A 19,181-nucleotide genomic window follows, 5' to 3' on the forward strand; every position below is an offset into this window, starting at 1 on the left:
CCTTTTTCACACTCTACTGGCTCCTCCTCCTCCCCTCCCCCTCCTCTCCTCCCTTTTCTCCCCCTCCCCCTCCCCCTCCTCCCCTTTCTCCCCTCCCCCTCCTCCCCTTTCTCCCCCCTCCCCCTCTTCCTCCCCCTCCTTCCTTTTCTTCTTCTTTTTTTTTTTTTAGCGTTCTCAATTAATCCTGACAAAAAAATCTTCCTTTAGCGTTGTGTCCCTTTCTAGATACTTTAAAATCTCAAAGTCCTTAATGGTTGAAGCACTTGCTCCTTAATGCAAATTCTGCAGATTGGCTTCTGTCCCTTTTATTTCACTAAAACTTCTTTCTCTGGACTACTAACCAGTAAAACTTTTTTCACAAGCTTATGTATTTTACACTTTTGCCGATTGGTCCGAGAGACACAAATTCCCCTTTAAAAGTCTAAATCATTCTGGCAACTTTTTGTATATTTAATGATGTTTTCTTTCTTTTTTTTTTGAAAACAATGGAAATAGTAAATGTAGTAATAATAAATTGGGGGCCGCGGGGCACAGCGCGGATCGCCCTTCCCCCGGGTGCGCAGAGGGGCTGCTGGCTGGGGTACCCGGAATATGAGGAGCAGAGGCCGGCAGATACAATTCCGGGGGTAGGGCGCGCTGCTGGCTTGCTCCAAGCCGGCGAGGTGCGCTCTGGCCGCGCTCCCTCCCGGCTTCCCGAGATAGCTCGCTCGCTCCTCCCTCGACAGCCGCGGTGGGGGGCGGGGGGGTGTGCAACAGCAGTACAGGGCAGTGGCAGCCGCAGGGATCAGACAAGGCGCCCATCTGAACCTAGAGTGGATCTGCTCGCTGCCTGGGTCCTGGGCTTACGGGACCACTACGGGCAGTCAAGACTTCTTCAACGAGGAGGCTAAGAGCACCACCTGGCTGCACCCTCTTAACAGTGAGACCAAGCTTACCAGACACCAGCGGCAGAGCACACATTTGTCTACTGGCTGGGAAGAAGCATATACTTTTGAAGGTGCAAGATACTATAAAAAAAAACACCTATAACTAGATTAAAGTCTCAATAGGCCCCGAAAGTGAGGTACAAAGTATGACCCATGAGGAGGTAGGCTATACTCCAAAGGAATTGCATGAGTTTTCCAATTTAAATAGACAGAAATCAGGGGACTATATATGGGAATGGATACTAAGGGTGTGGGATAATGGTGGAAAGAAAATTAGGTTGGATCATGCTGAATTTATCGACCTGGGCCCATTAAGTAGAGATTCTGCATTCAGTGTTGTAACTCATGGGATTAGAAACCACATTAACAATTTGTCTGGAACATGGAACAAAAGGTGGCCGACATTACCTGAGGTAGAAACGCCAGAACTGCCCTGGTATAATGTATGCAGATGAGGGGACCCAAAAGCATAGAGAGATGGGAATATTAGAGTGGATTTATCATGGGAGACCTGCTTACCCACCCCAGAGGACATACCTTTCACCAGAACAGTGAGGAATACATTATGAGACTAGTTCCATCATCTGTGAAGAGCTCAGTAGCCACCCTTTTCTGTAGGTCAGATATTACTGTAGGAACTGCTGTCACTGAGCTGGAATCCTTAAACACAATGGGATGATCAGATCCTGACTTGGCAGGAGCCGGGTGGCAGCACTTAATTGCCAAAGACAAAGTGGGTATGGCCACCATAATGGACAGCAGACTTAAAGCAACAGTCAAATAATTTGACTCGCAAAGACTTGTGGCATTTGCTAATAGATCATGGGGTATGAGTCAAATAGATGGGCAGTATACTAAATTCCTACTTGATCTGTATAAGCAGAAAAGTTCTTGGCCAAGTGAACAAAAGTCTAACTTAAATAACAGAAATAGAGAATTTTGGCCCCTTAATCAATTTCCAGATGAGAAAGTTTACAGACCCAGAGCCCCTTGAATGACGGAAAGGCCAGTTCCCCTTGAGAAAGGAGCCTGTTAAGCCGCCCAAACTGTACCCTGTTAATCTTCCTTTCAGCCTTCCTCAAGGAGCCCTACTGCCTTTTACCATGGTAACTGCATCGGGGAAAAGGAAATGATTAGACATTTTGGGGATTATTAGACTGGCTCAAAAGGGACATTTATTCCAAGAGACCCAAAACATAACTCTGGTCCACCAGTCAGAATAGGGTCAGGTAATTAATGGAGTTTTAGCTCAGGTCCATCTCAAACTGGGTTCAGAAAGTCCCTGAACCCATTCTGTCTTTATCTCTCCAGTTCCAGCGTGCGTAATTGGAAGAGACATACTCAGCAAGTGTCAGAATCCCCACACTGCTTTCATGAATTGTGGAGTGAAGGCTATTACGGAAGGAAAGGTCATATTGCCCAGTGGGCTTATGATCAAAGTGGTCATGGTGGTAGGGATGGAGGTTATGCATGAGCTCATAACATGGAATTCCATTCACCAAATTTGGCCTGGCCGCAGACACTGCTCGGTGCCCAATCTGCCAGCCGCAGAGATCCACACTCAGTTCCCAATATGGCACCATCCCTTGAGATGGTCAGCCTGCTATCTGGCTGTACTACAGTCATGTAAGACACAGTGATTTGTTCTGACTGAAGTAGACACATACTCCAGATATAGGTTTTTCCTCCCAGCACACAATGCTTCTGCCAGCACTACCATCCATGGACATACAGAATGCCTCATTCACTGCCATGGGATTCTACACAGCATTGTTTCTGATCAAGGAACCCACTTCATAGCAAATTAAGTGTGGGAATGGGCACATGCGCATAGAATTCTCTGATTTTACCATGTTCCCCATTATCCTGAAGCAGAGAACTGTGGAATGACTTTTTGAAGACTCAATTATGGTGCCAAGTAGGTAACAATACCTTGCAGGGCTGGGGCAATGTTGTCTAGGACCTGTATCTGCCCCGAAACAGCACCCAATCTATGGTGCTCTTTCTCTGATAGTCAGAATTCAGGGGTCCAGGAACCAAGGGGGCAGAAATGGGAGTGGTACCACCCACTTTTACCGACAGTGCTCCAGTAGAAAAATTTTTGCTTCTTGTCTCTGCAACCTTAAACTCTGCTGGTCTGCTGGTCTTAATTTTAAAAGGAGGAGTGCTTCCACCAGGAGACACAATGATTCCACTGAACTGGAAGTTAAGACTGCCACCTGGCCACTTTGGGCTCCTCATGCTTCTGAATCAACGGGCAAGGAAGGGGATTACTGTACTGGCTGGGGTGACTGATCCTGACTATCAGGAAGAAATAGGACTGCAACTCCACAATAGAGGTAAAGAAGAGTTTGCCTGCAATTCAGGAGATCCCCAGGTAGTCTCTTAGTACTACCATGTCTTGTGATTAAAATCAATGGAAAACTGCAACAACCCAATCCAAGCAGGGATACCAGCTGCCCTGATCTTCAGGAATGAAGGTTTCTACCCTACCAGACAAAGAACCACGGCCAGCCGAGGTACCTGTTGAGATTAAAGGGGACATGGAATGGGTAGTGGAAGAAGGTAGTGATAAATATGAACTGCGACCATGTGATCAGTTGCAGAAATGAAGACTGTAATGATATGAATATTTCCTCCTTGTTTTTTTAAAACTATGTTTGTATTTGTATAAAGCAAATACCTTTCTTTTCTTCTCTATCTTATCCCCTTTTATGACATAAGTTGTGCTGTCCATGTCATAGTATTTAAGTTATAGGATATCAAGTTTAAGAGTGACTATTACCCAAGGACTTGCACCCTATTCTGGAAAGATTTTAGCGCCTTTCCAATTGTATGCAGGATAGCTGAGGATTGTTAGGTGAAAAATATGTCTGTTATTGTTTTCTATTTGGAGATTAAGTATGGTTTAAGGTGGTGTGTATAGCTGCCAAATTGACAAGGGGTGGACTGTGATGGTTAGGTTTATGTGTCAACTTGGCCAGGTAATGGTGCCTAATTGTTTGGTCAAGCTAACAAACAAACAAAAAATATTAATAATGACAATAATGCTGTTGTTACATGCTGTAACATGTAACTCACACCAAGTTCTTTCATGCCCCTTCTTTCATGCTACTGAGACCGATTGAACAAGTAGCCCTCATAAATTACTAGTGAAAAATCTTTATCTAAATTGTTTCAGCTTGCTATTTAAAATTGATACTAAAGAAAAAGGGAACAGAGTACTGAATCGTCTTCCTATGATATAATAGATTAATGATCAAATGTCATAATTCTCATTGCCAATTATATACACTTCAATAGAGATTAGAAAATAATCTAATCACAACCAACTCTCCTTTCATACAGATATTTCCTGTCGCTGCTCCATCCCTACCCTACCCCTAGAACCCCACAACAAACAAACAAAAAATCATATGATGAGTTGGTAATTTATCTGTCATTTCCTCTTATTTAATTAGGTATAGCCATATGACTGAATTCAGATCAATGAATTGTGGGTATAAACGATGTATACTATTCCCACACCTGACCCATGAGAAACCCCCTGTGCTTGTTTGAATCTGTTGTGTGCCCCAGAAAAGCCAAATTCTTTAATCTTTATTCAATGTTGCTGGGTGGGAGCTTTTTTACTGTTTCCATGGAAATGTGACCCATCCAATTGTGGATGGTAACTTTTGATTAGATGATTTTCATGGAGATGTATCTCTACCCGTTCAAGGTGGGGTTGCAAACTGGAGCCCTTTAAGAGGGAACCATTTTGGAAAATGCTTTATATCCCACGCAGCCAGAATCCTTTGGAGATGAGGAAGGAAAACAGCCCTAGGGGAGTATCATGAAACAAGAAGCCTGGAGAGAAAGCTAGCAGGTGTCGCCATGTTCGCCATGTACCTTTCCAGTTGAGAGAGAAACCCTGAACATGATCTGCCTTCTTGACCAAGGTATCTTTCCCTGGATGCCTTAGATTGGACATTTTCATAAGTTTGCCTTAATTTGGACACTTTCACAGCCTTAGAACCATAAACTTGCAACCTATTAAAATCCCTTTTTAAAAAGCCTCTCCATTTCTGGTAGATTGCATTCTGTCAGTTTTCAAACTGGAACACCCCATGTGGTAGTTAGGTTCAGGTGTCAACTTGGTCAGGTGATGGTGCCTATTTCTGCGGACATGAGCCAATGGTGTGTGAACCTCATCTGTTGCTCATTACATCTGCAGTCGGCAAAGAGGTGTGCCTACTGCAATGAATGAATGATATCTGATTTAATTGGCTGGAAGCTTAAATGAGAGAGCTCAATGTAGCACAGCCCAAGAAGCTCAGCCCAAACAGCCCAGCACTCACAGCTCACCCCAGGCCTTTGGAGATGCAGAAAGGAATCACCCTGGGGAAAGTTGTTGGAACCCAGAGGCCTGGAAAGAAGGCTAACATAGATTGCCCTGTGTCTTCCCATGTAAGAAAGAACCTCAGTTGAAAGTTAGCTGCCTTTCCTCTGAAGAACACTTTTAACGAAATAAATCCCCTTGTATTAAAAGCCAATCCATCTCTGGTGTGTTGCACTCCAGCAGCTAGCAAACTAGAACACCCCACATGTAGTTTTCCCCTTGCTGAAAGGAAACAACTTTGGTTTCAGAGAGAGACAGAGCCAAAAGAGGAAGTATCCTGGGTTTCTGAAAGAATACATGGAGCAGACTCTTCTACCTGTTATTTTTTCCCTCCTTTTCCATTGCCACAACTTCTAAATAAATTCTAATCACAACTCTCTTAAATTACCTCATTCTTTCATTCAAGAAATATTTATTAATTAGCTACTGTATGCCAAGTGCTGGGACTATAATAGCAAAAATACAGATATTCTCTCTGCCCTCTTGGAGCTTAATGTGTAGCAAAGAAGACAGATGATGTAAGTACCAAAAGGAAAAGAACAGGTGCTTAAACTGGGAAGAGCTAACTGAGAATCAAAGAAAATCTTCCCTTCCTAAGAAAGTGATGATTGGGGTGACATCTGAAGATATTATAGGATATTCTTTATGCACCCACTTTTATCTGAAAACTGCTTGATAGCAGTACTTCCATGATGAAGGGGTTTCCATTGTTGATATGGAAAATGGAGTCAAATACATATAGAAAGGGGAGAGTGAACCAGAGTTCATTAGAGTAGTTCAGAAAAGGAAGTTAAGGATGAGAAAGGATTGTAGTGGCAGATTCCAGGCACAGGCAGCCCAAGATTAAAGGATTCTTGTGATTTAGGGGATTATAAGAATGGACTCTTGAAAAATAAAAGTACATTATCCCATGTTGGTTAGAAATCTACACGGGGGGCTGTCATGATCAGGTTCATGTGTCAACTTGGCCAAGTGGTGGTACCTGTTTGTCTGGTTGGGCAAGTGCTGGCCTGTCTGTTGCGATGAGGACATTTCATAGAATTAGATCATGATCGTGTCAGCTGCGTCCACAGCTGATTACATTCGTAATCAGGCAAAAGAGAGTGTCTTCTGCAATGAGTGATGCTTAATCTGATCACTGGAAACTTTTTAAGGAGGATTCAGAAGAGACAGGCTCTTCCTGTCTCAGCTGGTGAGCCTCTCCTGTGGAGTTTGTCCAGACCCTCCATCAGAATCGTCGGCTTCACAGCCTGCCCTGCGGATTTTGGACTCTGTGTTCCCACAGTCACGTGAGACACTTTTATAAATATTATATTTGTGAGTGTTCCCTGTTGATTCTGTTTCTCTAGAGAACCCTAACTAATACAGGGGTCGAAGGGAATCACGACCTAAAATAGAACTGCCACCAGAGACCTCACCTAAAAACCTTGGATGAGCCAAAGACAGCCCAGGGTGGAGCAAGTCTACTTCCAAATAGAGAAATACTGTCTAATTTCTCACAATTGTCCCAAACATATCTTTATAATTAGTTTATCCATTCAATACTATACTTAATGACACGCTATTTTCACTGTATGCATGGACTCTGGAGCATAGCTCCCACATAAACTGCAATTCTGAGATAGAGATATTCACTCAACTTCTACTTTACTGACAGAATCATATTTGTTCTCCAGAGAAGCAATGTGCCTACCCTCTTTTTTACACACCCACAATACTTAAATTGTTGACTTAAGACACATAAATCAGACTTCCGGGAAGATAGCAAGTAGGGAGCTTCAGGATTCAGTCCTTCCACCAAAACAGCTGCTGAATAGGAAAGACTTGTCTGAGACAATTGTTCTCAAGGCCGGAAGAGCACTGTACAGCATCCAGGGAACAGTGGGAAGAAGAGGCTGATAAACTATTGTGGACAACAGTGAGTTGCTTTCTCCATGCAGTGGCTGCATATGCCCATCCCCCACCCTCATGACAGGGTGACATGGAGTCCAGTCCCTAGCTAGCTTGCTCATGACAGGAAGGGCCATAGAAATCATCTTCCTAGGGAAAAGGGGTGGGAATGGCTGATCACTGATCCTGGCTTTTGATTGGTGAGGCTGACTCACTGAGTCCAGGCTTTGAGCTACTCTTTCAATCTGCCACAAGCAAAGGCAGTGGAAGCAATGGTTTCAATCTCACCACAAACAGGGGCCCAGTCAGTGAAAATTTAAAAATGCAGTGCTTCTCTCAGAGCTGTGGAGAGCAGTTAGCTGAAGGGCTGCATTTATTTACCGGGCAGGCCAGGAAGACACAGCTTTGGGAAGCCATCAAAGAGGCTTTTGGCACCCTTCCTGATCTCCTCCACAGAGCATGTTGGAGCCAGTTTCCACCCCAAATTTTGTGGGTCCTGGCCCTGCTTCGGTTGGGAAATACTAACTCAAAAGTCCTCTCTTGGGTGATCTTCCTCCCTGAGTTTGCCCTCCAGGCATAAGCAACTAGAGACAACAAAAGGAGTTTTTAAAAAAAATTATAGAGGCAAAACAAACAGAACAGATCAATCAAAATTCCCAGAGAAGGAACAGAGGAAAAAGAAGCTTTCTCCTGAAGATGAAAAACATAAAACATGGAATCCTAAAAATTGTACTGCATACCCAGGGCAAGAAGCAGATGAAAAAGAACTGAAAATGTTTGATCAATTAAACATAGACTATTCTAAAGATATAGGATATGTTGAACCAAACATCAAGGAAGAGCTTTAACACAAAGCCAATCAACAATAAAACTCTAGGCAAGAATAACTGATCTTCATAGTAAACTCATCATGATAATCAAATGCCTAGATATCAGCAGATATTACAAGCCAAACTAAGAAACAGGAAAATACGGCCCAGTCAAGGGAAGAAATAAAAACTTCAGAGGAGACAGAATTTGGAAAAACTAATCAAAGATATTCAAGCAAATCTCCTAATTTTCCTAAAGGATATGAAGGGAAATATGACTAAAAAGATAAAGGATGTTAAGAAGACAATCTTCAAGCATAAAAAAGAATTTGAAAGTATAAAAACAAATAAAGCAGAAATTAGGGGATAAAAGGCACAATAGAAGAGATTAAAAATACTCTAGAGGCATACACAGGAGATTTGAGCAGGCATAAGTAAGAATTAGTGAACTAGAATTCTTCTGAAAAATCAGTCTGAAAAATTCCTTTTTGCATTACTTGTAGACCAGCTCTAATGGTGAAGAATTCCCTCTGCTTTAGTTTATCTGTAGATGTCTTAATCTCTCCCTAATTTGTGAAAGGAAGCTTCATCAGATATAAAATTCTTGGTTAGAAGAAGTTCTAGGAAGGTGATGGAATAGGATAGGTCGAGTTGATATCTGTTCCAAGGAACAGCTAGAAAAGGAACAGGAAGGTGACTGAGAAGGCAATTCCAGGATGTAAGTGGCCTGACAGGGTCTTCTATACCACATAGGGAGGTCCTGGCTGCAAAGCTGAAGAACAGAGAGGCAGAGAACTGGAGACCATTCTGGCTGCTGTGAACAGCCTAACATGCCCCTTTCCAAAAGGAAGCCCAGAGCCCTCAGGAGCACATGGATGGGAAGATGGGGACTAGAAAGTCTGATGAGCTGCATCCATACCCTTGGTTCCCACACTGCACCTCCACAATCCTGAGACCGACACCCCATGCTCACAGGCACCCATGTAGCATGCCCAACCTGCACCTCTACCTGCATTGCAATGCACCACCCGACGGTTGTGCCCTGCTCCATGACCTGCATCCTGCCTCACATCCATCATGCAGATACAAAGCTTTAGACTACTGAAGGAAATTAACTTCCAAAGTAAACCTATCAAGATGTTTACATGCTTCAAAGATAACAGCTCACTAAACATATCATGATGCAGACAAATATAGCCCAGCCTAGTGACCAAATTAAAATACCAGAGGAGAGACAAACTTTGGAACAACTAATCAGAGATGTTCATATAACTCTACTAAATAAAAAAAGTGGTATGGCTAATGACATAAAGGAGATAAGAAAGAAACTAGAAGAGCATAAAAAAGAATTTGAAAGAATAAATAGGAAAACATCAGATATCACAGAGATTAAAGATGCTGTAGACCAAATAAAAAGCACACTTGTGGGGGGTGCAAGGATAGTTCAGTGATAGAATTCTCCCCTGCCATGCAGGAGACCAGGTTCAATTACTGGTCCATGCACTTCCCAAAAGACAAATAAGCAAGCAAAAACAAACAAAAGGCCAACCAACTAAACAAAAGTTCAACAAATGGTGCTGCAATAATGGGATACTCACATGGAAAAATAGTGAAAGGTGACCCCACCATACAGCGTACAAAAAAAAAATACTCAAGACACGCAACAGCAGATTTGAAGAGGCAGAAGAAAGAATAAGGGAACTAGAGGATAAGACAACTGATTTTGAACACTCAAAACAGCAAATGGCAAAAAAAGATGAAAATTTTGAATTAGATCTCAAGGAAATGATAGACAAAACAAAGCACATAAACATAAGAATCATTGGTGTTTCAGAAGGAGAAGAGAAGAATAAAAGTATAGAAAGATTAATTGATGATACAGTGGGAGAAAATGTCTCAACCCTTATAAAGGACATAAATATGCAAATCAAAGAAGCCCAATGAACTCCAAATAGAATAAATTCAAATAGGCCTTCCCCAAAACACATATTATCAGCCTGTCAAATGTTGAAGAGAAGCAGAAAATCCAGAAAGAGACAAGATAAAAACAATCTACTACATACAAGGGAAAACACATAGGAGTGAGTTCAGTCAACTCAACTGGTACTATGGCAGTGAGAAGGCAGTGGTATGATATATTTAAGATCCTGAAAGAGAAAGACTTCCAGCTAAGAATTCTAAACGCAGCCAAAGTGTCCTTCAAAACTGAGGGAGAGGTTAAATTTTTCACACACAAACAAATCCTGAAAGAATTGCACATCTTTCAAAGGTTTATACATTTTGTTCTGCAACATCAAAAAGTCACATTTATTAATATCACTACCAATCTCAATGAAAAAGTCTTTGATTCCTGGGAAAGTTTTTAAGCTCATGGAGTTATCTACAAATTTTTCAAAATTCAAATTTTTACTTGACAGTTCCAATTTTATCATTGTCTATGAATCTGTCAGTTGTTTTCATTGAAGTGGCAGGTTCAAATTGTTCATGGTTTAGAAACTATATATTAACCACAGTTTCCCAGCCGTTATTTCAAGTTAAAGTGAAGTTTCATAAACACAAAGTCTAATTTAGCTTACCGCTCATAACATCCTGTGTGCTTTTCCTGGAGGCAATCGTACTCCAGAATGGAAGAGAAGTGTCTATGTGAACTTCTGAATTTATCACACTGAATATTAAAACTTGAATTTTTGATATTCAATGAAGCTAATATTTTTTTACTGCTTTATTAAGCACATTCTTAAGTGAAATTGCCTTTTTTTTTGTATGCTCTATGATGGGGCTCACGTTTCATTGTTTTTTCCATGTGAGCTTCCCATTATTGCAGCACCATTTGATGGATTTTTGTTTTTCATTTGTTTTCTTGTGTGTTTGTTTTTGGCAAGTGCATGGGCTTGGAATCAAATTGGGGTCTCCCGCATGCAAGCAAGAATTCTACCACTGAACTACCCTTGCACCCCCTAGAAATTGCTTTTTTTTTATTGCAATGAATGACAGTGAAAAATATGATGATTACTACTACAGTTTGTTGTCACTGCCTAAGGCACCAGAGTTTGCTGAGTTTGCTTTTGCACCCTTGATGCGTGATGATTGCAAATGTCAACACAGTGAAGACGACCAGGAATATCTTAGTATTATTCTGAAAATAGTTTTCCCCTTTGTAACAGCTTGTAATATAATTGCTTACAATAAACAGCACATATTTAATGTTTGATGAGTTTTGATATATGTTTGCACTTGTGAAACTGTTTAATACTATCCATATAGTGAACATATCCATCATCCACCAAAGTTTCCTCAGATACCATGGTAACCCCTCCCTCCCACCCCCTCCACGTACCTGTTCACCTCTCCCCATTCCCGCGCAATTTTGCATTTTCTAGAGTTTTAAATAAATGGAATCATACAGTATCTACTTTTTTTCACTTGCCATCATTATTTTGAGGTTTATCCATGCAGTTGCATGTATCAGTTCATTCCTTTTTATTGCTGGGCAGTATTCCATTATATGGATGTACAGCAATTTGTTTATCCATTTATCTCTTGATGGTCATTTAGTGTATTTTCCAGTTTTGGCTTTTTACAAATAAAGTTACCGTGAACATTTCTGAGACTTTTTGGTATGAATACATAAGTCCTTTTCTCTTGGATAAATACATAGACGAAGAATGACTTGATCATGTGGTGGGTGTGTATTTAACTTTTAAAGATGGACGAACTATTTTTCAAAGTGGTTGTATCATTTTGCATCCCCCCAAGCAGTACATGAGAGTCCCAGGCCCTCTAAATCCTTACCAACACTTAGTATGATCAGTCATTTAACCATATACATTTTTTTTGTGTGTGTGATATTAGCTCATGATTTAATTGACTGATGATGGTAAGTATTTTTTCATATAATTATTTGACATCCCTATATTGATTTGGTGGTGTTTTTGTCAAATCTTTTGCCCATTTTTAAATTCAGGTGATTTTTTCTTTTTACTATTGAATTTGGGTTATTTTGTATATATTCTGTGTACAAGTCCTTTATCAAATACATGCTTTTAAAATTTTTTTTTCGTGGGTAGGCACCCGGGTTTCCAGCATGGCAGGCGAGAACTCTGCCACTGAGCCAACATTGCCTGCCCTCAAATATATGCTTTTTAAACATTTTGTTTCTGTCTTTGGTTTGTGTTTTCATTCTTTTAATAATGTATTTTGAAAAGCACAAGTTTTTAATTTTTGTGAAGGCCAATTTGTTAATATGTTGTTTGTAGATCATACATTTGGTTACTGATCTAAAATCTTTGCCCAACTCAGTGTTACCCTTGCTTTTAGTTTTACCCTTGTAGAACTTTCTTCTACAAGTTTTATAGTTTCAGGTTTTGCATTTAGATTTATGATTTGGAGTTAATTTTTATATATGGTCCAAGGTATGGAAGTAAGTTCAGTGTTTTTGCATGTGGATATTCAATTATTCTCATATCATTTGTTGAAAAGGGCAAGTTGTTTGGCACTATTGTAAAAAATAAGTTGCCCATAACTATATACATAGTGAACTCTGGTGTGGATGATTTCTATGGTTAATTATATAAATATAAGAATGTTCTTACATGAACTAAAAGAAATGTACCTCACAATTACATGGTGTGGGTAATAAGGTGGTATGGGGGAAATACAACTAATGCAAACTATGGACTTAAATCAGCAGTAACATTGTAATATCCTAATATCAACTATTGAAAAGACACTGTGCTGGTTTGAAAGGATATATGTACTCTAGAAAAGCCATATTTTAATCCTAATCCCATTTTGTAAAGGTAGCTGTTTCTTCTAATTCTTGTTCAGTATTGTATGTTTGTAATCAGATTATCTCCCTGGAGGAGTGATTTAATCAAGAGTGGTTAAACTGAATTAGGTGGAGGCATGTCTCCACCCATTTGGGTTGGTCTTGATTAGTTTACTGGAATCCTACAAAAAAGGGAGCATTTTGAAGAAAGAGAGATTCAGAGAGAGCAGAGTAGAACAGCATAGCCACGAGAATCAGAGTCCACCAGCCACTGACCTTTGGAGATGAAGAAGGAAAATGCCTCCCAGGGAGCTTCATGAAACAGGAAGCCAGGAGAAGAAGCTAGCAGATGACGCCATGTTTGCTATGTGCCCTTCAGATGAGAGAGGAACCCTGACCATGTTCACCATGTGCCTTTTCAGATGAGAGAGAAACTCTGACTGTGTTCGCCATGTGCCCTTCCACTTGAGAGAGAAACCCTGAACTTCATCAGCCTTCTTGAACCAAGGTATATTTCCCTGGATGCCTTAGATTGGAGATTTCTATAGACTTGTTTTAATTGGGACAATTTCTTGGCCTTAGAACTGTAAAGTAGCAACTCATTAAATTCCCTTTGTTAAAAGCCATTCTATTTCTGGTATATTGCATTCTGGCAGCTAGCAAACTAGAACAGATACTATACCAAGTTCAGTAATAGGGGAATATAAAAGGTGTAGGATTTTTTTTTTTTTTGAGCAATGTTAATGCTCTCAAATTGATTGTGGTGATGAATGAACAACTCTGTGATTATACCAAGAGCCAATGATTGTACACTTTGGATGGATTGTATGGCATATGAATAAAGCTTTTTTAAAAAATCAATTGCCCATAGATATGTGGGTTTATTTCTGGCCTCTGCATTCTGTTCTGTTGATTTACTTGTCTATCTTGACATCAGTATCACACTCTTGGTTATTTTAGCTTTAGGACAGGTCGTAAGATTAAATAAAACTAGTCCGGCAATTTTTTTCAATTTCAGTTATTTTGTACTTTAGGTCCTTTGCATTTCCATGCGAATTTTAGAATCAGCTTCAAAAAATCTTGCTGTAATTTTTTATTGGGATAGAATATAACCAAATTCTAGGAAATAAAATCTACCCATATTTAAGAGGAATAATACATCTCACCAAGTGTGATTTATCCTAGAAATGCAAGGTTTTTTAACATTTAATGACCAATTATTATAATTACAATATTAAAACTAAAATGAAAGATCGTATAATCATACCCCAAACAAGATAGTATTTGACAAAATGCAGCAAATTATTCCTGCTAAAATCTCTTAGCAAACTGGGAATAAAAGGGAACTTCCTTACCTTGACAAAAAGGCATCTTTAAAGATCTTATAGCTAACATCATATGCAATTCAAATCAAAATCCCAGCAGGTATTTTAGTGCAAATGGCTTTGACCTTGCAAACTTCTGGAAGGAGACCCCCAGGAATTTGTGAACCATGCTGAGAACCACTGACTTAGACTAATCAGGATTCCCTTCATGTGGCTAAGGAGGGGGTGACTTTCTGACCAACGTTTTAAAGATCTATCACCAAGGAATACTGATGAAGGTGATTCATGTGTTTACTTTAAAATACACTGTCTCTCCTCAGTTTTGAATTCTGGAAAGTGAGAGGCTGGGATCTAAAAACCAATATTTTAATGTGTTGGCTTTTTCTGAAATATTTGAAAATAAAAGATTTCTATACTTCTGATCCAAGAAAGGAAAAGGCCAACTATTATTTGGTTATGGTACCAAATTGTGAACAAGTAAAGGCCCAGAGTCAGTTTTAAATTAGTCCCAATAAAACACTGTACCTCTCATCAGTACACATTTTTGAAAGCTAGCCAATTAGCAAAAATCCAGTAAGCATACTTGCTGAGTTCATGATAGATGAATCCCTAAACAAGCCTGCTTCTTAGTGTCTGCAAGTCTCTGATTTCCTGAATCCTATATAAAATCAGCAGTTTGCTTTGTTCAGAGAATAACCGTAAAAATTCTGTTCTCTCTTGCTGAGTAAACAATAAATGTAACTATTTATTTCTAATATTAAGTGGTGGTCTTCTCCTTCAACAATTTTTTTTTCTTTTGTGTGTATGGTCTGGGAATCGAACCTGGGTCTCCCACATGGAAGGTGAGCATCTACCACTGAGGCATCCATGCACCTTCAACAGTTTTATTTCCACCGATACGATTTTGAAAATGTGCTTCTCGATATTCTATGGGGCTCTCGGACAAATAGACTTATTCTTCGACCCTTAACTCCAGTCTCTCTTTGATTCCCTGCCAGATGTCAATGTCAACAATAGTTTTAGCGCTGACTTGTTTTCTTGGGCTCTTACCACTGAATTATTTTTTTTTTGTTCTAGAATTTGTAAGCAAAAAGATGTTTATATAAGATAAACCTACTCTTTTAAAGATGCTGTATTTGGTAAATACTCTTGCCATTGGTCAGCTCATTTGTTGGCTGAGAAAACTAAAAACTGTTCTCTTCACTTTTGCTTTTGTCTATTAGTATGGAGTGTTTTCACCTCTGTGTATTCGTTAGTATTTTGTCCCTAATTGTCTAGTATCTCTTAAATATTATGACAGAGTGCTCCCCAGGGAATGAATGGAGGCCCAGGTCAAACAACATTCCGTGCCCAGCCAGCCCTGAGCTCTAAGGTGAATAACTCATACAGAAGAAATTGGTCAAATTCTCCTTGGGTACTTCAATCAGACTTTATAAAATTATGAAAGAAAGCAATTTTGCTAAATCCATATTCTAGGATCAAGGACTGTGGGATTATTGATTGTATGACTCAACTTCTCCTCAGTTGGAAACTCAGTGTGCTATTCCAAATAGTAAACATTTCATCGAAAGGTTAAGCCGTTGTATATTAAATGAAACTGTCGATATGATTAGGTTTAAGTATATGACTTTTGCATTTACTTTCTGTTTGTTCTTTGTTTATTTGGTCCTCTTTTCCTGCTTCCTTTTGGAGTAATTGATACATTCTCTCTCCTGAACTGGATTTTATTTTTTTGGCATGTGCAGGCACTGGGAATCAAAGCCAGGTCTCCAGTATGGCAAGCAAGAACTCTGCCATTGCGAGCCACCACGGCCCGCCTCTGGCTTTTATTTATTTATTTATTTTTATTTTTTTGTCATGGGCAGGCACCAGAAAATGTCACTCCTGGCTTTTAAATTATATCTCTTCACAATTGTTTTTAGTAGTATATCTAATAATTGCAGTATATGTTCTTAATTTATCTCATTTTATTTTGAGTTAATGTTACACCACTTCACATAAAATGAAAGAAATTTACAACAGTGTTATTTCCTTTGCGTCCTGTGCTGGTTTGAAAGGAAGTATGCCTTGAAAAGCCGTGTTTTTAATCAAAATCCCATTTCATAAAGGTAGAATAATCCCTATTCGATACTGTATGTTTGAAACTGTAATCAGATCATCTCCCTGGATGATGTGATATAGTCAAGAGTGGTTGTTAAACTGGATTAGGTGATGACATGTCTCCACCCATTTTGGTGGGTCTTGATTGTTTTATTGGAGTCCTATAAAAGAGGAAACAGTTTGGAGAATGGGAGATTCAGAGAGAGATTCAGAGAGAGTAGAGCAGAACGACATAACCATGAGAGGCAGAGTCCAGCAGCCATCGACCTTTGAAGATGAAGAAGGAAAATGTCTCCCGGGGAGCTTCATGAAACAGGAAGCCAGGAGAAGAAGCTAGCAGATGATGCGGTGTTCACCATGTGCCATTCTAGCTGAGAGAGAAACTCTGACTGTGTTTGCCACATGCTTTCTCACTTGAGAGAAAAACCCTGAACTTCATCGGCCTTCTTGAACCAAGGTATCTTTCCCTGGATGCCTTAAATTGGACATTTCTATAGACTTTTTAAAATTGGGACATTTTCTCTGCCTTAGAACTGTAAACTAGCAACTTATTAAATTCCCCTTGTTAAAAGCCATTCTGTTTCTGGTATATTCCACTCCAGCAGCTAGGAAACTAGAACAGATTTTGGTAACAGGGAGTGAGGCTTGCAAATACCAAACATGTTGGAACAGCTTTTTAAATGGATAAGGGGAAGATTCTGGAAGAGTTGTGAGAAGCTTGATAGTGAAGGCCTAGAAAGTTTTGAAGAGACTGTTGGTAGAAATGTGGACTCTGAAGATACCTCTGACGAGGCCTTTGGCAGAAATGAGGCACGTCTTATTGCAAACTGGAAGGAAGGCAATCCTTGTTTTAAAGTGGCAGATAATCTGGCAAAATTGACTAGTGGCTTTGGCTGGAAGGCAGATTTTAAAAGCCATGAACTTGGATATTTAGCAGAAGAGATCTCCAAATTAAATGTAGAAAGTGCAACCTGCTTTCTCCTTACAGCTTATAGTGAAATGTGACAGGAGAGAGATAAGCTGAAGACTGAACTCTTGAGTACAAAGAAACCAGAAATTGATGTCCTGGAAAATTCTGGGCCTCCAGAAATGGAGACACCAGAGAATAATGCTCCATGTGAGGATTTGACCAGATATGGGACCAGTCAGCCATCTCAGAGAAAGCCAGGACCAGACATGGAGTTATCCAGGAAGGATTTGTGGAAAATCCTTCTGTCTGATGGGCATGATCCGAGGCTACTGCATAGAAAGCCAACGAGAGTGCTGTGGGACCTGTATAAACAGAGCTGCTGCCAGTCTGGACTGGGGGGTTCAGAAAAGGGACACATTGGAGGAAAAATAACTTCAGAGGCAAAACCTTGGAGACTGAGGTCTGAAGTCAAGAAGCCTTGGTTGAGGAGAGTGGACCCACCCAAGCCCGTGGAGAGGGTGAGTTTGCCCCGAAGGCAGAGGATGGGCCTTCCACCTCATTGCAGTGGAAGAGTTGTGCCGCCTCAGGTCTTGGAGAGGGTGAAGCACATTCCTTGGTGTTTGGGGAAAGCCTGGCTGCCACCATGTGGAGAGGTTGAGTGTGTGCCCCAGAGAAGGCAGAGATCCCCGGTGCAGACCCAATGCTTAGAGAGAATGGAGCCGAGAAAAAGGTGGTCTCCCCAATGTCCCCCAAGGTTGTGTTCGGAGAGAGGTAGACCTCTGCTTAGGGGCTTGGAAAGGGTGGGACTGCCACTTTGAGAAGCCCTGAGGATAAATCAGGGCTTTATATGACTTTGAAATCTAGTGGACTTTACCCTGTGAGTTTTTGAAACTGTATGGGTCTGGTGACCCCTGTGTTCTTTCCTCCCTATGGAAACATGTATATGTATCCCCTGACTGGTCCTCCTTTGTATGTTGGCAGCAAATTACTTGTTATAAGTTTTGAAAGGTCCAGAGCCAGAGAACTTTGCCTTAGAACAGACCATGCCTGTAACTAACTTTGATAGGAGTTTGTACTGTTTCTAACTTTGTATTTCATTTGTATTGCTACTGAAATGGTTTAAGGATTTCTGATATTGTTATGAAATTAATGTATTTTGTACATGGGAAAAACATGTCTTTTTTAGGGGTCAGAGGGTAGAACGTGCTGGTTTGAAAGAAAGCATGCCCCCTAGAAAAGCTATATTTTAATCAAAATCCCATTTCATGAATGTAGAATAATCCCTATACTGTATGTTTGAAACTGTAATCAGATCATCTCCCTGGATGATGTGATTTAGTCAAGAGTGGTTGTTAAACTGGATTAGGTGACGACAGATGAGAGAGGAACCCTGACTGTGTTCACCATGTGCCTTTCTAGCTGAGAGAGAAGCCCTGACTGTGTTCGCCATGTGCCTTCTCACTTGAGAGAGAAACCCTGAACTTTATCGGCCTTCTTGAACCAAGGTATCTTTCTCTGCATGCCTTAAATTGGACAATTTTACAGACTTTTTTTTTAATTGGGACATTTTCTCAGCCTTAGAATTGTAAACTAGCAACTTATTAAATTCCCCTTGTTCAAAGCCATTCCGTTACTGGTATATTGCATTCTGCCAGCTAGCAAACTAGAACACCCCCATTGTTCTCTTATTTCACTACTACTTATGCTATACTCTGTACCATAGTTATATTTGAATTAGTCTATTGAGCTCTTTTTGCCGGATTAACAGCTAAAATTTGCTCAGTATTAATAAAAAGTCCAGTTAAATTTGAATTTCAGATAAATAATACTTCTTTAGTGTGTTCTAGTCTATTTTTTAAAGAAATTTAAGAAAAGAAAGATAGGTTTTTAATCTACTGAATATATTCAAACCTCTTCCTTATTAACTGTCGATCCCCAAATTCCATTGAGTGGCATTTCTTTTTCCCCTACAGACCTTCTTCCTTGTAGGGTAGGTCCGTTTCATTTATCAGAAAATACTTACATTTTGCCTCCATTCTGAAAGAATATTTAGTTTGATATAGAATTTTAGT

Source organism: Tamandua tetradactyla, chromosome 9, assembly GCF_023851605.1.
Source record: "Tamandua tetradactyla isolate mTamTet1 chromosome 9, mTamTet1.pri, whole genome shotgun sequence".
Taxonomy (NCBI): domain Eukaryota; kingdom Metazoa; phylum Chordata; class Mammalia; order Pilosa; family Myrmecophagidae; genus Tamandua; species Tamandua tetradactyla.